The following is a 27557-nucleotide window of genomic DNA, read 5'->3' on the forward strand; positions in this document are numbered from 1 at the left end:
ACAAAACCGTAGTTGCCTTCTTGGGGTTTCCACATCGTTGGGTATACCTAATTTAATCAGTTGAAGTGTTTAAAGGATGGCAGTCCCCACCACAACCTCCAATTCTGTTATAATTGCACCCCAGTACTCACACACCCTCTGACAGCTTTAAATTGTGTGAAGAAACATGTACTCCTCCTAGCCACACTGGATGCACATGGGGCTTCCAACTTTCCTCCTTTTATAAAGCCAGGACCTACTGTATGAGGATATTGAACCTGATCAGTCACAGTCTGGCTTTAATGGCGACCTCCCTAGAGTGCATCAGGGCCGCCTCCCAGTCAATGTCCTCCAGGGTTTGTTTAGCCTAGTGCGGTACAGCTGGGAGACAGCCTTATCCGTGATCGTACCTCCAAAGACCCAGTTCTCTAGCGGGCTATGGTCCATTAAGTCCATTTCTAGGACCCCTTCCTTTCCCAAAGTGTACATCAATTGCAGGTGTTTAAAACCACTGAGTATGCGCTAAGGCATTGTCCTGTTGCAGAACCTGAAATGGCTTGACTGCCCCTCCCTCCAAGGTGTGGCGGGACGTTCCCTATTGTTTCTATCCTGATCTGGTCCCATACATGGAAGCATGAGTTTGCACTGGCATGCACCAACTCAGTTATTACCCCGCCAATCTGAATGCGAGGATCTTGGCCAGGATCTTATTTTCTGTGTTACGCAGCGAAATGGGCTGATAGGAGGAGCATAAAGTAGGTGGTTTAAACTTTTTGGGATGACTACGATAATGGTGTGGTTGCAGTCCGGTGGCAGGCACACGTCTTATTTTACAGCTCCAAACAGATTAAGCAGGTGTGGATTAAGGAGGGAGGCTAGTCGCTTGCATAGCTCTTCCGGGAAGCCGTTTACGCCTGGCATTTCTCCTGAATGTATAGAATTCAATGCCTCCCCACATCCTCTAATGTCAAGTGGCTTCAAGCGTGTCTCTATCTACTGTGTTTAAGACAGGGCTGGGCAATTCTCACAGGAATTCTGTAAATTCTTGATCTCTATAGTCCCTCCCTCCTCGTAGGGTATTCCGCAAACACTTGGGCAATATCTGCATTTGAGTGGGCAATCTCCCCAACGTCTGTCACCACTTCTGCCACCCACCTCACTGCCTCCTCTTTCCTTCACCTCCACAGAGGAGGCAATCCACTTTGTGTCCTGTGTCAAAAAGTTTCTTTGGAACTCCCATGTAGGTTTGGCAGGCCCACTGCGCCACATGATTGTTGTAGCAGCGGCGGGACGCCTCTCCAAGGAATCTGTCCAGATCAGCTCCAGATGGAGGAGATGATACTCCAGCTGTAGGGTACTCTCCCTCACTATGCTTCTTTTTTATGGCAAATATATCCTGGACCTGGTCTCCAAGTACTCATTTCTATGCCTCCTAGAAGGTACAGCAGAGGCCACCGACCCCTCATTTTCTGTAATCACAGTGTGACCGACAAAAGCGGGTGGTCTGATAGCCCACAGACCAGGGACTGAGTGTCCCTCACCCAGGACACCTCTGTCTCAGGTAAAAATATATAATCTAGCCTTGAAAGTGTCCCGTGATCCCCCAGAGAGGAAGGAGTACTGTCTCCCTCGTAGGTGAAGGAACCTCCAAACTTCACCTAGCCCATTGTGTGGGTAAAACATGCAAGTTGTGTCGGTTTTGGATTGTAGCTGTTGGAATTTGTGCCTGTCTAGCTCCCTGTCCATGACTTTGTTGAAATCCCTGCCCATGATATGGAGATCACTGGATGTGCCTATAAGAATGGGGCACAGGCCCTCCAGCGTCCATTTCTGAAGTCTAGGAGGCGTACAAGTTAATATTCAGCATGCCCTCCTTCGCCACCTGCCCTTTACTGCCACACAGGAGACCTCTGGATAAACCATTCTTCACCTGAAAATAGGGGTTCTTCTTGGCTAGAAATGGAACCTTTCTCGAGTCTCTCATTTACTCTACATGGGCTAGGACCATATACTTACCTCTATGTAGACAACTGCAAGTGTTTCCCAACAAGGGTCTCTCCTGCAAAAAATACAAGGTTGGGGAATTCCTACGAATATAGTGTGTTAGCACCCCTATTTTGATTTTACAGTCCAGTCTGTTCATATTACACAAGAGACCTGTCAGTGGGACAGGGTATTGCCCAGCTATCTGCTTCGTTGTCCCCGCTGCTGCTATGATGCATTCCAGCTCTGTGTGAACTGCGTCCTATATCTTGCAATGTGGTGCCTCTGTGGGTCTGCGCATCCTGCTGTGCCTCACAATGAACACTTAAACTCAAGAACCACAACTGTTCTCCCAACCCACTTTTCCCTGACATGGGGTTTTAACTACCCACTCATTAAATACAGGTGGGCACGCCCCCCTCCATTTCCACTACACTAACTCAGTTCCACTGCACCCCATGAAACATGTCTCTGTTGTGAACTGCCTGCTCGCCTGTGGCTTTAGTCCCTGCACTGGCCTCCCAGTGCAGCAGGAGTATATCCGCAACAACCCCTGGGAGGCAAGTCCGAATTCCCTCTTCGTGATTTCAACCCTCCACGATGACCTCTCCGGGGTCATCACCGCTGCAGCACCTCTCCAACCACCGCCTGTGGAACGAGGCTTCTTGGGGGAGAGGGATTCCGCTAGATGTTCTGCCATTGCTGCAGCCATACTTCTATTCACTCCCATGCTCGGTCCAGGTGGTCGAACACGATGGCCTTGCCCTGAAAGATCACCTTGAGTTTGGCTGGTTAGAGCTTCATTTATCATACATCCATGGCCTGCAATTTCTGCTTGACTGATTCAAAGGTTTTTCTCTGCTGTCTCACCAGTTTGGCGAAGTCTGGGAATATAAGAATACGGATGGATTGGTGTTTAGCCTTCTCCCCCCCCCAGCTCTGGGACTGTGTGGAGAACCAAGCCTCTGTCCCGATAGTTTAAAAACCAGGAGATCATCGCCTTGACTTTGACCCTTGAGGAGGCCTCCTTAAAAGATCTGCCCCAGAAATCAGTTTCTATGCAGTCAAAAAGCTCATTAAAACGTTAATGCTCTGTAACAGCTTTGTAACTTGTACTCCTCCGTCTTCTACCACCACAAAAACGGTGGCTCACATCCGCTCACTGTACACATCCTAACACTTAAAATCAAATCTACCCAGCTTCTACACCTAGTCCAGACAGATTAGAGATACATCCCTAGTTCACAGTCTCTCAACAAAGTCACATTTCCGACCCCAGACACCTCCTTCCTGCCTGGCCCCATGCCCTAAGTTCCTTCCCACACCATTTAAACACACTTCACTATACCATCACTCTGGGCACCTAATAGTAAAACCTAAAACTGTGTCATGCTAGACAAGAAGATTTCAACAGCGCTGGCAACGCAATATGCCGAATGTGCCTCTCCAATTACTTGCAAATTCTCTAATATGCTTATATAACAACACTACACAGATTCTCATCCACATTTGTTTTACTTTCCTAGTCACTTGTAACAAAAAGGTGTTTATTCCATCCACTGCAAGCCAATGTGCTAGACAGTTCCCTACTAGATGCTTCAATAACTAAATACAACTACTACCATCTATATCCTAGTTCTGTCCTTTTACCATATCTGCAACAGACATTGAAACCAGCTTTATGTCGGTGAATAAAACTAAAATTTAAATGCAAACGCTCAAATTAATTTTTACAGATTTCAGATAATGCCTACAAAACCAACAACTGAATAAGCACAAAAGAGCCACACCCCTATACTTTAAGGGGCACTACCATCTGGGATGACCTTTTAAACCATTTAACAGGGAGGACTTCCTGACCTCAGTGTTGGAAATGGCCCTTTCTGCAGGGTTATCCCCACACTTTTTGCCTTCCTCCTCCTGTTTTTCTGGCCCTCTTTTTGTTGGCTTTAGGACTCTGGGCACTTTATCAGTGCTAATCAATGCTAAAGTGCATGTGCTCTCTCTCCCCTACAACTTGTAATAACTGGCTTACACCTGTTTGGCTTATTTAATTTTCCTTTAAGTCCCTTGTAAAGTGGTATAACATATACCCAGGGCCTGTAAAGTAAATGGTACTAGTGGCCCTGGAGTGCAGCTTAAACCACCCACAGAAGTAGTGTTTCAAACCTGTCTCAGGCCTGCCACTGTAGAGCCTGCGTGCGCAGTTCAATGGCACCTTGACTTGGCAAGTCAAACTACTTGCCAAGCCCTAAACTCCTTTTTTGGTACACCTAAGTCACCCTTAAGGTAGGCTGAGATGGTCCTATGGGCAGTGTGCATGTAGGTAAGAGGTAGGACATGTGACCTGTTGTGTGGCTCGTCCTAATAATGACAAACAGCTTACTTGGTTTTTCGTTGCTGCGAGTACTGCCTCTCTCATAGGATTGCATTGGGCTAAGAGGTACTGAATAATCTATGAGAGGTGGCGCACGCATGTTGGGTATGGGGTTGGAATGGTAGTGAGAAATGTTGCTCACTGGTGTAGGTGGATTTTTTATTACCATTGTAGAAATGCCAATTTAAGAAAAGTGGGCATTTCTCTGTGCTTATAATTCTGGTGCTTTTGCAGCTTGACTACAATCCAATTCTGGGATAGAGTGACAGCTGGGCTTTGTGCAAACCTTTCAGACAGCCAGTACACAGGGAGTCCCCCATGTTCAGCGACACTAATGAACTGGGTACTAGATGCTGCTGGAAGGACTTGCCAGGAACCGCCTAGGGACTGTTCTGCTGTTGTGCTGTCCTGTGACCTGCTAGATCACCAAGAGGGACTGCCACTGCCTTTGAACCCTCGTGCTGGCCTGCTTGCCTGGGTCCTGCCTCCTGGTACCCCCATAGCTGTCTCCAGGGGTGTGCACCCCTTTCACCCTGCATGTCTATTTTTCTGGAGCTGCCCCTTTCAAATATAGCACTTCTTTGTGTTGTCAAGCACGTGGGGAGTGCTTTGGCTGGGCCTGCTGCGGCGCAAGTGGAGCGCACTCCAACCTGCATGAGGTTGGTGTGCCGCTCCCCCTGAAAAGAAGTAATGAGGTGCCCATCGGCAGCCTCGGGTGAACAGAGCCAAGTGCACCCGTGTAGTGCCTTGGGGGCACAAGCGAACGCTTCCCTGTGAGATATCAATGCTGCGGCCGAGCTGCTGGAGGAGAGTGCCTCTCGCCGAGTGGGAGGCCTGCAAACGTGTGCCTGGTCCAGCCAGGATTGAGGTCTTGTAACCTCAGAACCTAGGAGGAGTCAGGACGCGCTCCAGCAGGAGCGTGCAACCACAAAGGACGTGACTGAAGAAGATGTTGTTTAGTTAACAGCAGCCCCCGCCTGGAGGTCAGGATCTGTGCCCAGCGCGGGGGACCCAGAGAGGTCTTCTCAACAACTATGGCAGTGTGGGTGCCTCCCCCAGTGGCGGCACACCTTTGGGGGCATTTTTTGTGGCCCCAGGTATCTGTGGGATGGACACCTCGATGGAAGCCATCCCTGTGGCTAAGCAAAATACTGCATTGGTAGAGATAGGAGCATCGGAGCTTCTTGGTTGAACTGGGTGCTCGTCAGAGTCCCAGATGTCCTGTAATACGTGCGCAGAAGCTCCCGGTGTCACCATGGTGAGTTGTGACCCGCCATACCATTTATAATATAGGCGCAGGAGCGCTGTTAGCCTCACAAGCGAGATCTGCGGTTATTCTTGCTGATACTGCGTTTTCACCGCAGGATTTACTGCCCTCATTTCTGCATTATTCTCAGTGTGCCCTGGTGTAAGGATATATGTTGTGCTCACCTTGTTGGCAGGGTGTGGGGTGGGGGAGAGGAATATATTCTCTCAGGATCCATGATATATGCATAGGGGAATGTTTTCATGCTATGTGCATTTAGTTCGTGATAAAGATGGCTTGTCATCTGGGAAATGTTTCATTTTAAGTGCATTCATGATATTGTATGACACATGCCTTTCGATGACCGAGTGTAATGGCATCAAGTATGTTTGACCACTAACTTTGTGTTTCACCACTGTGCATATTAGTTGTTCAATGTTCACCAGTAGCACATTACATTTTGTATTCGGTTTAGCAGCCTATTGGCTTTAACGTGGCATTAGACACTACATTCTGTATTCAGTTTAGCTGCCTATTGGCTTTAACGTGGCATTAGACATTACATTTTGTATTCAGTTTAGCTGCCTATTGGCTTTATCGTGGCGTTAGACATTGCAGTTGAGACATTGCAGATGAGCTGTGTTTTTCCACATGGTAAACCAAGCTTGTGTTTTTTCGTATTTTCCCTCACTGAACACTAGCATGATAAGGAAGCTCATATTTTGTGTTTTTCTCTAGTGCAGCCTTGGGACAGACAGACTTGAAAACTTGGCCAACTTTCAAGGCTTGTTTTCTTCCAACTCTGACCTACAGTAGCCAGCATGTTTTGACTATTAGAGGGAAGGGCCTGTCAGCAGGCGTTTTCATTAATCAATCTATAAAAGGTGTCCCTGGGCAGCAGCGAGGGGAATTTTCCGAGACTTCAGTCAGGAGCGGACGTCAGCTGCCTGACCTGTCCCGTAAGGGTGGAAAATCTCTTTCTCGCAGTTGAACAGGAGTCATCAACTTGTCGGCATGAGAAAGATGACGAGCAGTGATAGGCCCTAGGGTGATGAATTTTGACTTTTATTCTTTGCTTTGAAGTTATGCTATAATATAACCACATGTATTTGCTGTGTACATTGCAACTGAGAATCACTTTGATATATTTTCCTTTCATTGCTGTGACTATTTTTAAATGTGTGCTTCCAACCTACTAATCTCCTCTCTCAGGAACCTCGTGGTGAAGTTATAATAAATGTCTTCTTTAAACTAAGAAGTGCATTCCAGAGATTGTTTTCAGCTCGGTCATTAGTGACAGCAAAACATTTGGCGTAGTTGGCAGGATTCAAAGGGGAAAAAATGTGTAACAAGTTCAAGGAGTGATTGTTTCACGTTGTGCCCTAAATTGTCTGTAAGTGCATAGTTCTGTTATTCTGAAGTGCAAAGCAAAACATTTTGTCGAGTCGTCAGTCTGAGGGAGTGGAATTGGAGATTGGAAGTGCACGATCTAAAAGTGTAATTGTTTTTTTGTTTTTGTTTAGAGATTTAAAGGAAGCACTGCAGACCAGGTTTCAAAATGCATGTGAAGTTAAACTGCCTTATGGTGCTGTGAGAAACAGGTTCTCTTGTTTATCAGGTTTTCAGCTCGGTCATTAGTGAAAGCAAAACACCGGGCTACCGCTTGTGTTGCAGAACAGTAGTAACTTATGTATTTACCTTTCATAGAGTACTAGTAACCTGTGTGATGTTCAGACAACTGCTTGTGTCGTGATACATGTTGTGTTTGGTCTAATGTTGTTTTGTGCAATACAATTTATTTTTATATACCTTGTTGTAGCGTTTCCTTTGCGGTGTATTTACTGGGTCACTAGTGTTGTGTGTGATGTGCAAATGCTTAACACATTGCCTCTGGAATAAACCTGACTGCTCGTGTCAAGCTACCAAGGGGGTGAGCAGGGCTTATCTTGGGTGTGTAGCTCCCTTGCCCCGACTAGAGTCGTGGAATCTGTCTGGCCGAGGTGACTACCCTAGCCAATCAGGAAATCCATTTCTAACACTCAGCCAGAAATTCAAGTAAAGAAATAACATAATTCAACACTATTTTGATGGTGGATTATTGCACCACAGAAACACTTCATAAAGAAATGCACTGCAAGCAGCTAGACACTTTCTCCTAACTTTTTACATCTTCGATGGGAGAAGGAATCACCTGCAGCTTCTGCACAGGTGATACCACCAGGCTGGAGTCACGCTGGTATTCCTTGTGCAGATTAAAAAGCATGATATTGCAAACTGAAATTAAATTATTTTCTTTCTTGAAAGATAACAAAATGGCAATAATTTAGCGAAAGTACACTTTTAAAGCAAATTGTGATTGAAGGGCATTGCACGTCTTTTTTTTTTTTTTTGCAGGTGCAAAAAGATTTCATGAGAAACTAGCAGTAAGCCGATCGGAGACATCTTCTGGGAGAACAAGCTGGCAGGTGTAAAAAAATTAGATGAAATTGCATAATGTAAAAATAAGAAATTACATGTAACAAAATTTGAAAATAATGCTGCGTAATCAAAATTTCACCTAGGGCTTCCCTAATATAGGTTTTTAACCAGAACAGGAAATGTAAGTCTTGACTGTACCTGATTAATTTTATAAGCACTGCAACAGCTGCAGAGGAATTCATTAGCTCTCTGTTAAAAAAGGGAAGAAGTGTTCATGCTCACAGGCAGATGTTTCAAGTTATGTTAACCAAGAAAGTTCGGTTTGAAAAACGACTCATAATATTGCACCAATGACTTTTGTTTAAACATCTACCTAAAGTGTAACTAAACTAGTGAAAAAAAATCATAAACCTCAAACCCATACTGAATTAATAACCAAATAATATTTTAGAGATCTTTATGACGAGGTCTCATCTTTTCAATGGAAATCACAATTTATATTTAAAATTGCAGTTTTTAAGTCCATTAAGAGGTATTGACTTTTTGAGGAAAAACGTATTAAACTGGGCTAATTAGTCAAAACATAGTCCCTAGCTGGCGTGGCCAGCAGCCGATGAAGCTGCACGTGAAGAGCGTGAGAACGGGACCTGGAACAAAACCTAGCCATAAATAAGCCCAGATAACTCAATCAAAGGCGATCTCAACATCGGCGGACCCCCGAGCAGAACCCGGATCAGTAGCGACTCCCCCGATCAAGTAAGAAAGAAGAAAACACGATCGAGCTCCAGAAAACCAAGATGGCGGCCGTGTGGGGAACCCGGTCCCACTAGTTGAAATAACAAAGCTCTCCGACTCGGAGACGCGATCTCGACAGGACAATACCTCAAACTGAAGCAGTGGAGGAGCGGCGACCCCTACGGCCACACTAAGCGGGAGGCGAGGAGCAGCAGCGTGAACGTACCGGGTGAGGGCGCGGAGCCCGGCGGTCCGAAAATCCAAGGCGGAATATACACCAGGGCGGAGGGGCACACTGCAGACAGCTGGCGCAGAGACGGCGCGCACCTGTAGACGGCGGCGCCCACTGAGGGCCCACCACCCGACGCGGCGGGGGGTTCGCGGCCACGACGAGTCCGGCTTAGTGTGTGCAGGCGAGGTCCACCCACGGCTAAGAACGGGGTCGCTGCCCGGAGTTGGAGAACCCGAGCGACCGACCTCCCGGAGATCGGAGAGATGGCAATGGAAACGGGGGAGCCAGATGAGCATTCAACCAATTCAAGCGCAGTGAGTAACCACTGATCCAATCACTACCCAGAAGCATAAAAAAAACCTCCGGGGGGCCACCCCAGAGACACTATTCTTAGACCCCACGGAAGCGACTGTGCCCCAATATTAGAATTAGAAACAAACATAAGCCGACCCAGCCACGCGCTGGCCTAATCACCCCTGTCGAACCAGGAGCATAGGCAGAGAATTGCGTACCGACTGCAACTTACCTTGTCCACCAGCGCCCCAGTGGGTGGCCCCGCCGCAATGAAAGTTGCATGGAGAGCTAACCTCCCCGCTTAAAACCCTAATCACCGATCACCTAACTGACGTAAAGTAACGACTTACCCAAGGTGAGCCCTCCGACGACCATAATCGGACGCCTATATCCCAAACTACTGCAAATAGACGCATTTGCCTCTACCAACATACAATAAAACTAACAAAGTGGGCAAGCCCAAAAAACGCTATGGTCAAGACCAAGAAGAACTAGCGACAGACAAGATGCCCGGACAACCTCCTCACTCGGCCTCCCAGAGTGCATCAACCCAACAAGAAACAACCCTGGATACAGTCCTACAAGCCATAAGGGAATCTCGCGAAGTTCTTGAACAGAAAATAGACAATCTAACGGTGGACTTATCACTGCTGCGAGAAGACCATCGAAAACTCACAGAAAGAGTGGGGGCCACAGAAAAAACATTAAATGTGGTGACGTCCACACAAAAGACATTGACCATAGAGACATCCGAGATAATGTCCTGAATCAAAACTCTGGACACCAGAGCTGAGGATGCGGAAAATCGCTCCTGCAGGAGCAACCTGAGACTAATCGGAATATCGGAAGGGATGGAATTCTTAGCTGCAAACATGGAAACATTCCTAGAAAATTGGCCTCTCAGCATTCTTCGCGATCGAAAGAGCCCACCGAGTCCCCAGCAGACCCCCCCCCACCGGGGTCCAGACCTTGCCCGATAGTAGCAAAACTACTGCACTTTAAGGACAGGGACTATATCCTTTCGCAAACATGTATTAAAGGGGAAATCATACTAAACAACCAGCGTATTATGATATTCCCCGACTTCACCAAAGAAACTCAAACCCATAGAGCCTCCTACAATAACTATAAACAAACTCTACGTGAGAAAGATAAAATATGCAATGCTCTTCCCAGCCAAACTGAGAGTTGAACATGAGGGCAAGACGCACTTTTTCTCAACCCCACAGCTGGTAGGAGACTGGCTAGAAACCCTAAAATTTACATCCCTAGGTGCACCGAGTAGATCCTACCGCGCACCTGGCAGGAAACATGGTGCACTAGAAACTGCACCCTCCAGACACCAATCACTACAAGGAATGCGCAAAGCAGTAGACGCAGCAGCGGCCTTGAGCAGAGGGGCCTCACATGACTCGCAAACCTCAGGTGATGCCTCAGACCATGACTCGAGCTGCGGGAGTCTATCGATCTCATCGCAAGATACTTGCACTAATCTACCAAAAGTGACCCCCAGAACGGTAGAAGAAATCATCTAACCCCCCAAGAACCTGACAGCGATCACCCAATTTACCAAGCGATCACCTCCTACACACAATCCCTGCAGAGGTGAGCCCACTAGGCAACTACAAGGGAATAGTAAACCCCGAATACTCATCCATGGGCAGCAGATATGCCTCAGCCGGGTCCCCGGAATGGCCCGGGGTGTAAGCTCTCGGCCCTGACGCACCTCCCACCTCCAATAGGAAATAAGATAAGTTGTATGGTTTGGACGGGGAAAGTTTTGTTATCCGGTCCTGGGGAGAGGGAGTTGGGGAAAGTTCACATTAGAGTTGGGAATGGGACAATTCATGCAAACACAAGCACTTTAGAAGGCAGAACTCAAACCAAACATAGGTCGATAAGCATAACCTCATGCATCGCAGAGCTCGCGAGTAACCCTGTCAACACAGTCAAGATTAACCAAGACAATGACTACACAGTTTAAAATAATAACCTGGAATGTGAGAGGCTTAAATAACATGTCCAAACGATACAAAGTGCACAACTATCTTAAACGAAGGGGGATACACATAGCCCTATTACAAGAAACCCATCTGATAGAGCAGGAAGTTAAAGCCCTCAGCAAAAGATGGAGAGGCCACTACTATATATAATAATTGCCACTAACTACTCAGCCTATGCTAGGGGGGTACTTATGTGGATCCGTCCCGGGGTCCCTTTTCAAATACTCCGCAAGGTCATTGATAAAGATGGAAGATATGTGATGACTAGCGGAAGATTAGGTGGTAGAGAAGTGACAATAGGAGGCATATACGCCCCAAACCACGACCAAGGTAAATTCCTCGACAGATTATCACTAGAAATAGGTCCTCTTTCGGCAGGCATAAATATAATTGGGGGGGGACTTTAACTGCATTGCTAGTAACACTCTGGATAGATCGCATCCCCCAGTGTCACAATCCCAATCGCTGAAAACGGCGAAGCAGTTCATGGATTGGCAACAACACTGGCAATTAATAGATAGCGGGAGAACACTTAACCCACACTCTAGGGACTATTCATACAACTCACCTGTACACGATCTACACGTTAGACTCGACTCCATCCTGGCTTCCCCTGAACTGCAGAGCGACGTGGTGGCAGCGGAATATCTTAGGCGAACGATATCTGATCATAAACCCCTGATAACTTCACTATCCTGGGGCAGAGAGAGACCGACAATCCCAACCTGGCACCTTAGAGCAGAAATGCTCGAAGACGAAGCGTTTAAACATACATTACATACAGCTATAGGGGATTTTTTTTAACACAACGAGGGAACGGCGTCTACCAGGTCCATTGAATGGGAAACTTAAAACAGTAATCCGGGGAAAGTGCATTGCTGAAAATATAGGTGCCCGAAAATCAATAGAGGCAGAACTTCTTCAAATGGAAGACTCTTAGAGACCTGGAAAGAAGGCGCCCCACACAACCTAACTTACACCCTACAATAGTGGCAACCAGGACGAAAATTCACGTGGCTGCTAATACACTTGCTCGCTTCGATTATAAACAACACTTAACCAGACTACACTCGGAAGGGGACAAAGCTAGCGCTTTACTAGCCTGGCTCGCGCAACCCCCAAAAAAACAAACCGAAGTCGAAAACTCACAGGGCACACACGTCTACACCCAAAAAGAAATTAATTCTGTCTTCCACGAGTACTATGCACTTTTATATGCACCCCCCACCGTAACACTGACCTCCCTACCCAGTTGCGGGAATTAGAGGCTCTCACCACCCCCAACCTGACAACAGAAGAAAGTTCAACTCTAGCGACGCCTATATCGATCGCAGAAATACAATCTGCAATCCAAAGTATGGCCAGGGGTAAAGTCCCAGGAGCGGACGGGCTTCCACTAGAATTTTATCACCAGTACCAAGACCTGCTAGCCCCCCACCTTTGCGCATTATATGCAGAAGCGTGGAACAGTAACACCCTCCCCCAATCCACCAACGTAGCTATTGTGATCCCCCTGCTGAAACCAGATAGACCCGCCACAGATGTTCGCTCTTACCGCCCCCTATCAATGCTCAACATAGACTACAAAATACTAAGCCGGATCCTAGCTGACAGATTACTCCCCCATATGCCCTCATTGATACATCAAGACCAATCGGGTTTCATAGCCAAACGCAGCACATCCCAAAATATTAGACGCCTCATATCAATACTCCACTCCTTGCCCCCGAACTTACCACAAGTGGCGATCATCTCGGTCGACATAGAGAAGGCATTTGACAGCTTAAGATGGGACTATCTGGAACAAGCTATGCTAAAGTTGGGGCTGGGCAAAGGATTTGTAAGGTGGACCAAACTACTATACACTAACCCTACTGCAAGATTAAGAACAGGCAATTACATATCTTCTTCATTTCAGGTCAGCAGGGGCACAAGACAAGGATGTCCATTATCCCCCCTTCTTTTTGCAATCGCAATAGAACCCCTAGCGCAAATGGCAAGAACCGGCCTCTACTATAAGGGCATCCCAATAAATAACTGATCCCACCACATCGCCTTATACGCAGATGACATGTTGCTCTTTCTACAAAACTTAGAAACAGACCTACCTGGGGCCATGAGAATGATGGAAAGTTACGGAACTGCCTCCGGATTAATTGGAGGAAATCCACCATCTTCCCACTGCACAAAGAAACCCCTGAACCAAATGATACAAGAGGCCTTCCCTGGTCACCTAACACATTCAAATACCTAGGAGTAAAGATTTACCACTCAGTAAATGACCTACTAGAAGGAAACATACAAGGAGCACTCAGAGGGATTAGAACCAGTATGCGCTTCTGGGAAACACTGCCACTAACAGTCACAGGTAGAATTGCTCTTCTTATAATAATAGTGCTACCTAGACTGTTGTACTATTTTTCAACCATCCCACTCATAATCCCGAAAGCAATATTCAAAGAGATAGAGTCCATGTCCACAAATTTCATTTGGGGTCCGAGCAGACATAGAATGGCAATACGATCTCTTCAGAGACCTACAGCTGAGGGTGGCCTAGCCACCCCTGACATGGAAATATATTACTGGGCAGGACAACTACAATGGGTCGCAAAATTATCGTGCAACCCTCCAATTAACGCCGAACTATGCCTTCCCTTAAACTGCCCCATAGACAGGATATTGGGCATACTACTGAACCCCCGGAAATCCAAGCAACTGCTTCCGATAGAATGGGAGTCGGCTACTGTTGGTATCAATATCTGAAACGCTCCCGCATTAACACTCCTTACGCCCCAGAAGCTCCACTGTCCTGCCTGACCCATATCTCAGGGAAGCAAAATATCCCAGGGCTCAACAAACTGATATCACATAATATTACTAAACTAGGAGACCTATACGGAGGAGGGAAACTCCTCACCTACACTGAGCTACAAACACAATATGACCTCTCCCCCCGGTTTATTCATCACCCACAATGCCATCATTAAAATCGCCCAAAAAACTTGGAGAACTGAAAACCTTGAACCCCCCACTCATAATAGCTGAAACACTATTTGCTCAATTGGAGATCAAAAAGGTGTAGTATCTGGAATCTACAAAGCGCTACAAGCTAGCACACGCCTACCCCTAGCAAAACTTAAATCCAAATGGCAATCGGACTTAGACATCACATGAGATGAAATGTAATGGGATCAGATCACCTCTCATGTCTACTAGGTATCCAGAAATGCCAGGTTCAAATTAATAAACCTATACATTTTTCACAGGGCCTACATGACCCCACAAATGTTCACCAACATCTACAGCACAAACTCCACAAGTTGTCCCAGATGTGCAGAACCTGCAGCTAGCCTCATACATATGCTCTGGAGCTGCCCCCAACTTAACGCATTCTGGGAAGAGACTTTTGCAAAAACTTCAGCCTGCACTGATAGATCATTAAATAAATCCCCAGCAGTGGCTCTACTGGGGGACTTCCCAAGCCCGACGGCTTTTGAAATTTCCAACTAATTTATAGACCTAGCTCTGATCCTGGCGAGACAGGAAATAACCACAAACTGGAAGTCCCCAACAGGCCCACAAATATCCAGATGGCAAAACTCATTAGAGAAGTGAGCAGAAGCAGAAGGAACGACACTGCTACGCGAGGCACTACGTGAGCTCAGGCCCAGAGAGGATGTCTCCCAATGGGAATCAATTCTGGAAAAACTAAAATCACCAAATGCATCCACCGAAGAAGCAAACAGAACCACTACGGACTCCGACACAGACTCAAACGGCACACAAGAACCCTAAAGCTCTGCGAGCGAGGATTGTAACAACTAACCCTATTGAGACCTGCCAACTGTGAATTACATTTATAAAAACTGAAGCATGAGGGGAGGGAGGGGGAGCAGAAATGTAAGTAAAATCACCTATGCGCCAATATTATTGTTTTGTTCAAAATTTTTTATAAAATCTTAAAAAAAAAAAAAAAAATTAGTCCCTAGCTACTAAAATGAAGCAAATGGCAGAGTTCAACGGCAATAGGTGTAAATGAGTCTGGCTTCAACAAACAGGAAGACCTCTGGTCGTCACCCCCACAACGGAGGATGGCCCAGGACTGCAGGAGTGCAGAAGCACCTTGAATGGCCGTAACACAGCCACAACAGGTTCAACCTTTTTAAGTGGCAAACATGTCAAGGGCACGCAAATGCATCCAATTTGAACATGCAATATTAACATTATATGTCTAACCAAAACGGTGCCTGGCATGTAGAAGCTGAAGGCTGCAACCATATATTTAGGGTCATCCGTTCTTATTTTTCGCCAGAAGAGATCTTATAATGTGACTCAGAGGGACAGCACCGTTGGGAAACAGTGACAAAGAGTCTACTACAGAATAGAAGCAGCTGAAATAAACTGTAAGGGATGTTGCAAAAGAGATGGTGTCAACCGTTGTGCATCCTTAATCCAGACAAGATCGCTGAATTGCTTGTCCAGGCATGTGAGACAGACTATAAATGTAAAAATATGTTTATGTTGGTGGCCTAGGAATCATATGCTCAGCCAAATTCTTGGATGCGAAATGCAGTGGCATAGTCATTGAAAGTAACTGGAGCTGAAGAAGCCCTCTGAAGGTCTGTCAGACGACTTGTGGAAATGAGCATAGGCAAAATCATTAAGTCTCACCTTTGGCACCTACCGGCCCTGCCAATAGTTTTAGCAATCCAAGACAGCATCCCTGATGCTGCTCCACATGGGTAGAGGGAGCATAATACTATAAAATTACGTGGCTGCTTTTTTCTGTTCTGTAACCTACCCGAGTAGGAATAAGTAAAAAGAAAAGAAAACCGCATGAAAGCATTTTTTTTTTAAAGTGATTGGGAGTAAGCAACATGGGAGGAATCAACACAGGGTGGGGTGAGAGGGCAGAAACAATGTGGGGGGTGTGGCTGAGAGGGCACATTTTAAAAGTGTGTCAGGTAAGCAACAAGGGACTGTAAAAACAACATGAAGAGTCATGGATGGGGGCAGAAGTAACACAAGGGAGGAGGGGGTGGAAGCTGCACGGGCGTGAGTCCTGGAAGCAACACAGGACACAGGTTGGGGAAATCAAACCGGTGAAAGGGAGCAATGTGGAGATGGTGGGTAAAAAGCACAATAGCTAAAAGGCAACATGGGGGAGAGGGGAAGAAAAACATGGGAGGAAAGGAACAAGGAGCGCTGCAGAGCAGGAGAGAGGGGTTGAAAAGCACAATTGGGAGATATCTGGGACAAAGCAACGGAGGAATTTCCTTGACCATCAACGTCAGTGTGAAGTCTAACATGGAAATAGAGGTTTTGAAAGATTGGAAATAACTGGGACCTTAGGGAGAAAAAAAAAGAAGCGGTGATGGGAGTGAAGGGGGTCTGCATTCAGAGGAAACAGTTTCTCAGTCGCCATAATCTACTATTTTGCTTTCTTAATTGGCTTTTTTGAAGAAAAGGGTATTAAACTCTTAAAAGTTATTTATGCGAGTTGTAGAAAGATAATTTTTCCCCTGAAAAGTATAATAACTTTGCTTCTTAGATTTAAAAAAATAAAAACTTCTTAGATGGCCAGCATTTCTATAAAAGTACCGGCTTAGTTAATATCTTCTGTACTGATGAATGAAATGCTATGATAAACATATGGCCCGTCACCACCCCAAAAGAACCCACTGCCACCATAAAGCCCATTTATTCCGGGCCCCCATCAGACACCTGTCCCCAACAAGCCTACTGCAGAGCACTGCCACACATCAGCAGTATGCTCATACCCATTTGTAATGCTGTTCTATGGCTTTCCTAGGCACTTGGAAACATGCAACTGTCCTCAAATTGTTATGCTCAACACGCTGTGATCCCTTCAAAACTCGGCAACTACAGACTAATCTCCATGCTACCATTCCAAGCTAAGGTCTTGGAGAAAATCCTCAATAGAGGCCAAAAACAATTTGATGGATGGACTACTTAATTTAATCTCAGCCACTGAGAACTGCTCAGGCCGCATCCCAATCCATCCTTTTTCACCCACCATGCCACCTCAGTTAGAACCCAGCAATATACAAGTCAGTCTTTACCCTATTCCAACAGGACATGGCCTAGTAGTCTGAGCTGGATTGGTCCTATTATGGCAGGGTCAAGATGAAGAATTCCAAACTGAGTTAGCATGGTGTGCAAAATAATGATGGACTGGGATCATTTTCTATCTACTTCATTGTGACGCCCTAAGAAGAGCCCCCAGGATATTGCTGCATAGATTTGCAAATTTTGCGGCACAAAATGGAAATGTTTCTGCATTATTGCGGCACTTTATTTTACTTGTACTCATTCCTTTACAGCCTTAAATCAATGGAAACTGTTGTAGCACAGTATTCCATTTTGAAATAGGCAAGTTTAAAGTGTCTAAGAATGCTTGTTTGCTATGCAGGAAGGAAGAATTCTGCTGGACTCCAAGAGTCAGGTCGACAAATAAATTGGGATTACAAAAAGTCCCAAAACAAATATGCACCTAACACAAAGCACAAATATGCGTGAAATTAACGCTGAGGAACGTGGGGTGGCAAAAAGCCACTGGATTCCAACAGTTAAAATTTTGTCTCCATCTGCCATCAAGAAAGCCGACCAGGTAGCAGTATGCAACATGATGTATTCAGTATATTGGAAGCAGAATTACACCGGACATGGGCACTTGAGCAACTTTGAAGGATCAGGTGTTGTGGGTCGTGCACAGAACTGACTGGACAGTTTACATCTTCACTGAGGGAGGTACTACTGTGACATTCAATGTTTGCCCCAAACACTGGCTGTAACCTCCAGAATGAGGAGCACAACATCTTAATCCTCTGCCGCGCAGTGACATGTGGGAGCCTTCCAATCTGTGTCCTTTGGAGGGGCGGAGGGGGTCTCTCTCGTACAGTATCCCGCAGAGTGTTTTATCTAAATCAGGCCCTAAGTTGGTATCCTTATCTTGATTCGCGGGAGCAGCATTAAGTATAGCACACGGAACAACAAAGCAACATTGGAGAATGCTCGTGGTTGCTGGTTGTTAACACACATAAAGGGAAATGGCCCCTTTAGGGCTAACTGATTCAGGTAAGTGGAAATGACTTGCCTATTGGGCCCATATAAGATGAGGAAGCAGGCATGTTAAAGAAACAGGCTCGGTGAAGTTAAACAACTCCTCTGTGTGGCAGCTGTTCCATCAGCAAATACCGCGGGGGAGTGTCTACATGGGGATTTCACTGGTTTCATGTGAAACTGTTGAGTTTTGTTGAGGTTTTTGTATATGAAATTAAGGAGAATAAATAAAAGGGAGTGTAGGAAGCTGGCCTGGTGTGTGGTGGACACCTAGGGTGTTGGCACCTTATACCAGGTCCAGGCAACCTCTATTAGTGACTGAAGACTGTGTGTAGGAAGCCAGGGCTCTCTAGAGGTAGCTGTGGATGAGCAGCCAAGACTTAACTAGGAGACATGCAAAGCATATGCAATACTACATTAGTCACACAGTAACTTATCACATCATCACACATGAAAGGAACTACACACAGTGTTACAAAATAAAGGTACTTTATTACAGTAACACTACACTTAGATTACTTATCAGCAGTCGCCCCAACCAGAGGCAAGTATACTATATATATATATATATATATATATATATATATATATATATACACACACACACACACACACACACACACACACACACACAGACACAAAAAAAGCAATCAGAAATTAGCATAGAAACAACAAGCACTGGCAAGAATTGTAGAAAATAGCTAGGGCCCTTGGAGAGGGCCAAACCATATACTAAAATAGTGGTATGTGAAGTGAAGTACCCCACCCAAGGATAAGGAGCAGTTAGAGGGGAGATGGGAGAACTCAGGACCCCAAGAGTTGAGTACCTTAGTGTCCCCCAGCAACCAAGAGAGCAACGGTAAGTACCTGGTTTTCCCATGGACTAACAAGAGGACTTAGAAAATTGATTATGCAAGAACGGGACCAGACCAGAGGAAACCAAATGTGGTTTCTGGAAGAAGAAAACCTGCAAAAGAAGGGGACAAAGTCCAGTCTACAATAGAGTGTATAGTCGGGGCAGGAGCCACTACCCACCCTTCTGTGGATAAAGATCCAGGTCGACAGGGGAAGAAGAAGAGCAGTTGTGGAGTCCAGGAGCTGTGCAGATGGCATCCCACGTTGGTTGTCGGGCCGTATATGGTCAGAGGTTTAGAAGAACCACCAACAAGCCTTGGCAAATGCAAGAGTAGGCAAAAGAAGAGTTGCAAGGCTGAAGATGGGATCCTTCCCTCAGCAGCAGGAAGGGCCAACAGAAGCAGTCGTAGCCCCCACGGGCAACCCACTGGCAGCTGGCATAGTAAGTTGCAGTGAGGCCCAATCAGCACACCTGGAGAGGAGTCCCACGTCGCTGGAGCAGCAGAGGAGAGACTATCCTTGTGAGGATGAAGTGCTGGGGGCCTGGGTTACACAGAGCCTGAAAATCCCTTGGCCTTGGAGCAGTATACAACAAGTCTTGGTTGCACTGTCCTGCAAGGAGAGGCAAGGGCTCACTGTCTCCCAAGTTGGGCAGCAGGCAGAGAGGACCAAGGGGACCACCCCAGACCACCACCTGTGATGCAGGATCCACACAGATCCAGAGGAGAGCAGATCCACTCAGCAATATGTCGTTGCTGTAGGTGCCTGCAGATGCAGAGGAGTGACTCCTTCCCTCCAAGGGAGATTCCTTCTTGGTTTTTGGTGCAGCTGAAGACTTGCTGACCCCAGAGAGTGTACAGCTGAGGAAATGTTGCAGTTGCTGGAAGGAGCCGGGGAAACAATGTTGCAAGGCAAGGTCATCTCAGGAGTTGCAGTCTTGTTGCCTCCTGGAGTGGTCAGTTGCAGTTCCAGTGGCCAGGAGGAGAAGTAAACGATGCAGAGGAGCCCTGGTGGAGTCTTGCACATCTAATCTGGAGACCCACCACTAAGGGTGTCCTAGCCTTAAAGGGGGTTTGGTCACCTTGCGCGGTGACCACCTATCAGGAGGGGTCTCCGACGTCACAAGTATGACCTGGCCACTCAGATGCTCCCAGGGGTCCCTGCCCATCTTGCGTTCAAGATGGCAGAAGCGAGTGACCACCTGGAGGAGCTCTGGGCACAACAACTGGGGTGGTGATGGACAGGGAAGTGGTCACTCCCCTTTCCTTTGTCCTGTTTCACGCCAGAGCAGGGACGGGGGCCCCTGAGCTGGTACATACCAGTTTATGCAAGGAGGGCACCAAAAGTGCCCTTCCAAGCAAACTGTTGGCTTGGGGAGGCTACCTCCCCCATTCAAGCCTTGTAACACCTATTTCCAAAGAAGAATGTGTTGCCTCCCCTCTCCCACAGGAAACCCTTTGTTCTGCCTTCCTCTGCCTAAGCAGCAGGAAGACAGAAACCTGTCTGAAGGGCTGCAGCTGCCCGGGCTGCCTGGAAAATCCAGAAAGACTGGTAGGAGCAATACTGGGGGGTCCTCCAAGGAGTGCCCAGAGTGCATGGAATCATGCAACCAATAATGGCAACAGTATTGGGGTATGATTCCAACATGTTCGATACCAAACATGCCCAAGTTCGGAATTACCATTATGTTGCTGGACACAGGTACACTGGTACAATGGCTTCCCTGCACTTATGAAGTCCAGTGCAATATAACTGGAGTTCACGGGGCACCTCTGCTCATGCAGGGGTGCCCTCATGCACAGGGACCTGCACCCTGTTCAATCGGGGTAGGCTGTACAAAAGGAGTCATAAAGGTAATTAATGTCAGAAAAGGTTTCAAAACCAAGCAGGCATCAAACAACAAATGGCATGGTTACCCCTACTTTTTGCCTGCTATCAGTGTGCTCAGACTGTCGTCACTGGAATCCTCCTAACCAGGACCACGGTGATTGTGCTTTCTTCTCCAAATCTGGTTACCTAGGACCTTTGTGCACTCCACAGTTGGCATACTGGTGTCCCCTCATAAGTCCCTAGTATATGGTACTTAGGTACCCAGGGCATTGGGGCACGAGGGGTTCCCCATGGGCTGCAGCATTTATTGTGCCACCCATGGGAGCTCATGCAAAATGTATCTGCAGGCCTGCCATTGCAGCCTGCGTGAAAAGGTGCAAGCACCCTTTCACTACAGGTCACTGCACCAGTTCACTGTAATTCACCCCTATGGCAGGCCTCCTAGCCCAGGGGGCAGGGTGCAGGTACCGGTGTTAGCGCACCCCTGCATGAGCAGAGGTGCCCCTGCGAACTCCATCTCCATTTTCTTGGACTTCATAAGTGCAGGAAAGCCATTTTACCCGTGTATTGGAACTGTGTCCAGCTACATAAAGGAAACGCCTACCCTGGGCATGTTTGGTATCAAACATGTCGGAATCATGCCCCAATACTGTTGCCAGTATTAGTTGTATGATTCCATGCACTCCTGGGCTCCTTAGGGGACCCCCAGCATTGCTCCTACCAGCCTTCTAGGGTTTTCCAAGCAGCACGTGCTGCCACCCCCACAGACAGGTTTCTGGCCTCCTGTTGCTTGACCAGCTCAAACAGAAGAAGGCAGAACAAAGGATTTCCTTTGGGAGAGGGAGGCAACACCCTCTCCCTTTGGAAATCAGTGTTACATGGCGTGGGAGGGGTAGCCTCCCCAAGCCACTGGTCTGCTTTGAAGGGCACATTTGGTGCGCTCCGTGTATAAACCAGTTTGCACCAGTCCAGGGACCCATGGTCCCTGCTCTGGCACAAAACTGGACAATGGAAACGGGAGTAACTACTCCCTCCAGGGTGGGTCTTCAGATCTGACGCGCAAAATTCCAGCAGGACTCCTCTACATCGTTTACTTCTGGATAACTGGACATTCTAGGAACCGACAATCTGCAACTCTGGCACCGACTCTGCTCTGCAGCATAGTTTCTCCGGCTACTTCCAGCAATTGCAACATTTCTGTGGATGTGCATCCTCTGTGGGCGATGAGTCTCCAGGCTGCACAAGAAGGAATCTCCATTGGAGTGAAGGAGTCACTCCCCTGCGTCCGAAGGCACCAATTGCAACAATGACTGGCTGCGTGGATCCTCTCTCCTCTGGAACTACGTGGATCCTGCATCACCGGTGGTGGTCTGAAGTGGTCCCCTTGGTCCTTTCTACCAGCTGTCCAACTTGGGAAACAGTAAGCCCTAGGCTCTCTTTGCAGGAAAGTACCCCTGTGCACTGCAACTCTTGCAGCTACCAAGGCTTGCTTGTTCCTCCTCCAAGGGATCTTCAGGCTCCGTGTAACCTCGGCCTCCAGCACTATTCTCTGCAAAGCACAGTCTCCTGCCTGCTGCTCCAGGGACGTAGGACTCCTCCAGGTCTGCTGAGTGGGCCTCATTGCGACTCCTGTACCTGTGAGTTGCCTCTGGGGGCTTCATCCTCGTTTTCTGACTCTCCTCACTGCCGAGGGTCACCTGGGACTCCCCTCCTTGGGTTGAGCCCCCCTGGTCCTTGATGGTATTCCGGCAGCTCTGCAACTCTTCATCTACGACTTTTGCCTTTGTCAAGGCTTGTTGGTGGTTTTCCAACACCACTGACTGGCTGCAACTCTTCTTCTGTTGTGGGATGTTGACTGCATCACTTCTGGAACGGTTTTCCTGCTCCAGGGCTGCACAGCCAACTCCTTGTCTCCATCGTCAACCTGGTCCTGCATCTCCAGAAAGATGGGTAGTGGCTCCTGCCACAACCGAACACTCCAACTTAAACTGGACTTCGTCCCCTTCTTTTGCAAGTCCTCTTCTGTCAGGATCCACCTTTGGTTTCTTCCAGTCTTGCACAGTCCTTTTCCAAAGTTTACATGTGGGTTTGGGGGAAAAAACAGGTGCTTACCTCTTCTCTCCTGGTTGCTGGGGGCACCCTGCTACTTACTTATTGAGGTTCCTTGTTCCTCCAGCTCCCCTCTACAAATTCCACTTCCCTGGGTGGGTGGTGGTGGTGTGGGGGGGGGAGGGGGGAGAGGACTGCCTTTCACATTCCATTTACTTAGTATATGGTTTGGTCTACCCATAGGGCCATTACTATTTTCCACGGTTTTACTATTTGCTATTGCTTTTTATGCTAATCACTGACTTCTAATGTGTATAATAGTGTGTTTACTCACCTCCTTTTGGAGTACTGCCCATACAGTATTGTAGTATTTGTGTTACAAAAATAAAGCTACTTTATGATGGTAACATTGTGTGGTTCTTTCATGTGAATAAGTGCAGTGTGACAGCTACCTATAGAGAGCCCTGGCTTCCTAGACACTGTCTACGCCTCACTAATAGGGGATATCGGGACCTTGTATAAGGTGATAACACCACAGGTGCTCACCACACACCAGGCCAGCTTCCTACACTCCCCTTGCTACCAACAATGAATGTGTTCTTGTGTAACGTAGCCGGTGCTCTTATACAGCGCTGTAATACGTTTGTATTGAGTTTGCGCTAACTGGACTATTTGAAGAGGCCCAATTTACATCCAAAGGCTAGATGCTTTTTGCTATCAAGCGTGAAGCTGTGAAGTGCTTGGGTCTGGGATCACGACTCCTTTTTCACCATTTTGGAGACAAAACGTTCACCATCTTCTTGCCTAGAATTAACCTATGTGCTTGGTTGGTGACCCTCCGGAGGTTATCAAAAGCATATGCTATTGCCTAGTCAAGTCAGTTGGATAATGCACCCACTTAAGAGGTCTTAACAGAACGAGAATGTCACAGATTACAATCCTAACAGAGCCTTTTCACCTCTTCATCTCTGCAAGTTCGATGCAAATGAATTATAGCAATTTTGTTAATAGTGGCACCTGCTTTGCAGCACTATGAAATGGCAGAACCTGTATTACCAAGCTCTACATAAGAAAAAACAAGTTATTCCCAGACTGCCCCAACACACACCAGACAAAGAACCCTAGGGGAGACGATGTGGCTAAGTCCCAGAGCTGCTGACTTTGGAGCTGGGGAACACGGTTCGAGTCTTGGAGCCGGCTCAACATCCTGTGATTCTGGGCAAATCATTTAATAGCCCCTTGCTACAAAAAATAAATATGTTCTTGTTTAAATTAACCAGTGCTCATGTAAAGTGCTGTAATACCTTTGTGTCGAGTTGGCCTACATAAAACTGCAAAAAAAATAATAATCCTGAAATAGTTTTTTTACCTCTTCATCTCTGCAAGGTCGATTCAAATGAGTTATAGCGAATTGGTTAAGAATGGCATCTGCTTTGCAGTGCTATGAAACGGCAGAACCTGTATTACCAACCGCTATATAACAATAAGCGAGTTATTCCCAAACTGCCCCAACATGCACCAGACTAAGAACCCTAGGGGAGAGGATGTGACGTAAGGGCCAGAGCTGCCGACTTTGGAGTTGGGAAACATGGTTCGAGTCTCAGCGCTGGCTCAACATCCTGTGACTCTGGGCAAATCACTTAATCTTCCCCTGCTACCAAAAATGAATGTGTTCTTGTGTAAAGTAACTGGTGCTCGTGTAAAGCCTTGTAATACCTTTGTATACAGTTCGCACTATACAAAACTGCAAAAAAATAAAATAAAGCACTCTAATACCTTTGGGCTGAGTTTGCGTTAAATTAAACTGACCAAAAAAAAAAAAAAAAAAAAAACGCCCCAGCAGATATCACAAAAAAACTGCAAGATCCCCGAAACCAAGGAAGATGAAGAAATAAAAATACTGCCATGAGCGAAGTGGCGAGGCAAAAAAAAATAGTGCGCCACACTAAGGTACCTTCCCGATCATGCAATAATCCATGTGACAGGATCAGTCTCCTAGGCGGTAACAAAACAGCCTCAAGGCGGGACAAATGTAGATCATTTACCATGGACATCAAGGGATTTCTGAAAGGCAGCCCAAGAACCAATGAAAGTGATGGGCATGAGATGGGTGTGGCTAAAGCCCTCAGAATAGATAACATGTCAAGAAGAGCAGCGCTACTGTGCTTGACCTACAAATCAAATACAGAAGAAAAAAAAACTCATACCTTAAGGTATCTCAAAACTGTATACTAAATTCAATGTTTCAATCTTAATAAATGACATGGTTAATTCCTCAAATACTTTTCACTCAGAAAAGTCTGCACAGAATTTAAAACAAAGTGTCAGAATGTAAAGGGAAATGTTTGCCAATACCTCATTTATTTTCCACGGGACTCAGCATTTGGTCCTCTGTAGTTGCCAAGGGTGTAGATGTAAGGATTCCATGACAAGTTTCATGCTTACTACATCTTCTGCCTAAGATGCCTGCTGAGTGAGGGCAGCAGATTGCCTTCCCTCAGTGTCATAAAAACTGCTGTGTGGCAAAGGTTTTGCTTTCAAGCAACATGAGGAATGTCAGAGATAAAACAACAACACTAGTGCTTTTTAAATATACCCCTGAAAAATATCCCTGTTTCTGTGCTTTTATAGCCGAGAGGGGGGTCTGTATTTGAAGGTGCTGGTATTTGAGAAGGGTGCAGCACTTGAGGGACAGGGTTAAAACACACATGCAACTCTCACAGAGTGCTGAATGAAAGAAAAATTAGAAGTCCCTTGAATGTAAGCAGTGGGAAGAAACAAGTCAGTAATTCAAAAGGATTATAAAGATTTTATGCTCCAAAGAAGGGAGAAACACAAGCAGAGGAAGGTAAGCCATCAAATAAGTCAAGTCAAGCAATGGGTCGATTGTAAGCCCACTGCAAGTTTACAATAAGTCTTTCTCAATAAGACGGCTTGTGCCGTCTGGCAAGGGAGATCTAAAATTAAACAAACTCTTGAAGATGCTCTTTGCCCCTCCCAGAAGGCCATTAAATCTAGAGTGAGAAAGAGGTTTGGGCTTTCTGCCAGTGTTTTTCTTTCACCGAGCTGACAAATCTCTGGAATGCACTTCTCAGTTTAAAGAAGACATTTATTATTATTTCACCACGAGGTTCCTAAAAGGAGATTAGCATGTTGAAAGCACGCGTTCAAAAATAGTCACAGCAATGAAAGGAAAATATATCAAAATGATTCTCCACTGCAATGTACACAGCAAATATATGTATTTATATTATACTATAATGTAAAGCACATAATGAAGTAAAAATTAATCACCGTAGGGCCTGCCAAGCTCTTCATCTTTCTCATGCGAGCAAGACGATGGCCCAGTTCAACTGGGAGAAAGATCTCCACCCTCACGGGACAGATATCAGGCATCCAACGTCAAGAATCCTGATTGAGGGCACTCACTCTCTCACTGTCGCACTGGTTCTTTTATATCTAAAAAACTTGAAAGGAGCTTTCTGGAAAAAAACGCTCATTTCGTAATTCAAACATGCTGGCTAGTTTAGGTATGCTTTGAAAATAACATGTTGGGGTTTGGCCACAATCCCAAGGTGTCAAATCAAAACAAGGCCGTTCCCTGCCATCTGAGTACATCCTTATCAACCCAAGCCCTTGGTGAGAAAAAGCACAAAAACAAGCACAGTTTACAATGTAGAAAAATACGATCAGCTTTTAACATGGCAGTGTCTAATGCTATGATACAGTCACTAGGCAGCTAAACTGAATACAAAATGTAGTCTGCAACTGGTGAACACTGGACAGCTAATCCTGGTGTCCTGGTGCAAAGTGGTGCAACACAAAGTCAGTGGTTAAAACACACATTTCACTACAGCCAGAAGCATGCATTTTACTGAAGCATGACAAGCCTTGATAAGCATGAACATAAGTAAGTCTTTAAGACGAACCCAGATGTCCCAATGCAATTACATTACAAAACGAATAAGCAACATCTGATGATTTGGCAGAATGTAGTAGGGAAGGAGGCTAGTTTTAGACTGCACTAATAGTCTAAAAACGTTATGGCGACAAAGGTATTGAAAAAGAAAAAATGCTGCCAGACTTGCCAATCAAGTCAGGAAAACAGAGTAAGAACGAGCAATGCTAACCAAGATTGCACCAGCATGTAACGCACCAGAGGCAGTGATCATACACCAGGAAAGACCCACAAAACTTTGAACAAGCTGCGTCTAGACGAACGAGTGATGATTTAAAGTATATCATATGAGCAGGAATAAGTATTTCTGGGTTTAACTGGGCAGGGCCAAACTGTATAAAATGGGGGGAAACTTGGACTCCTACTTTTCTGAGATAAAATGTCACATACAGTTCCTTCTCCAGTACATAGTGGTCTTACCTTGGATTCAACATTATTGGTGTGGGATCCTTAAAGTACTAAGTGATGTCTTGGGAAAGGAGATCCTGCGCAATCCCTACTTGTGCTCCTTGGTG

General features: G+C 46.3%; 1 protein-coding gene across 6 annotated transcripts in view; it reads right to left on the reverse strand.

The window, feature by feature from the left end:
• CNOT10 (CCR4-NOT transcription complex subunit 10) overlaps window positions 1-27557 on the reverse strand; it is a 281547-nt gene that overhangs the window by 241815 nt on the left and 12175 nt on the right. The window lies entirely within an intron of this gene.

The sequence above is a fragment of the Pleurodeles waltl genome, chromosome 10 (assembly GCF_031143425.1).
Source record: "Pleurodeles waltl isolate 20211129_DDA chromosome 10, aPleWal1.hap1.20221129, whole genome shotgun sequence".
Classification (NCBI taxonomy): domain Eukaryota; kingdom Metazoa; phylum Chordata; class Amphibia; order Caudata; family Salamandridae; genus Pleurodeles; species Pleurodeles waltl.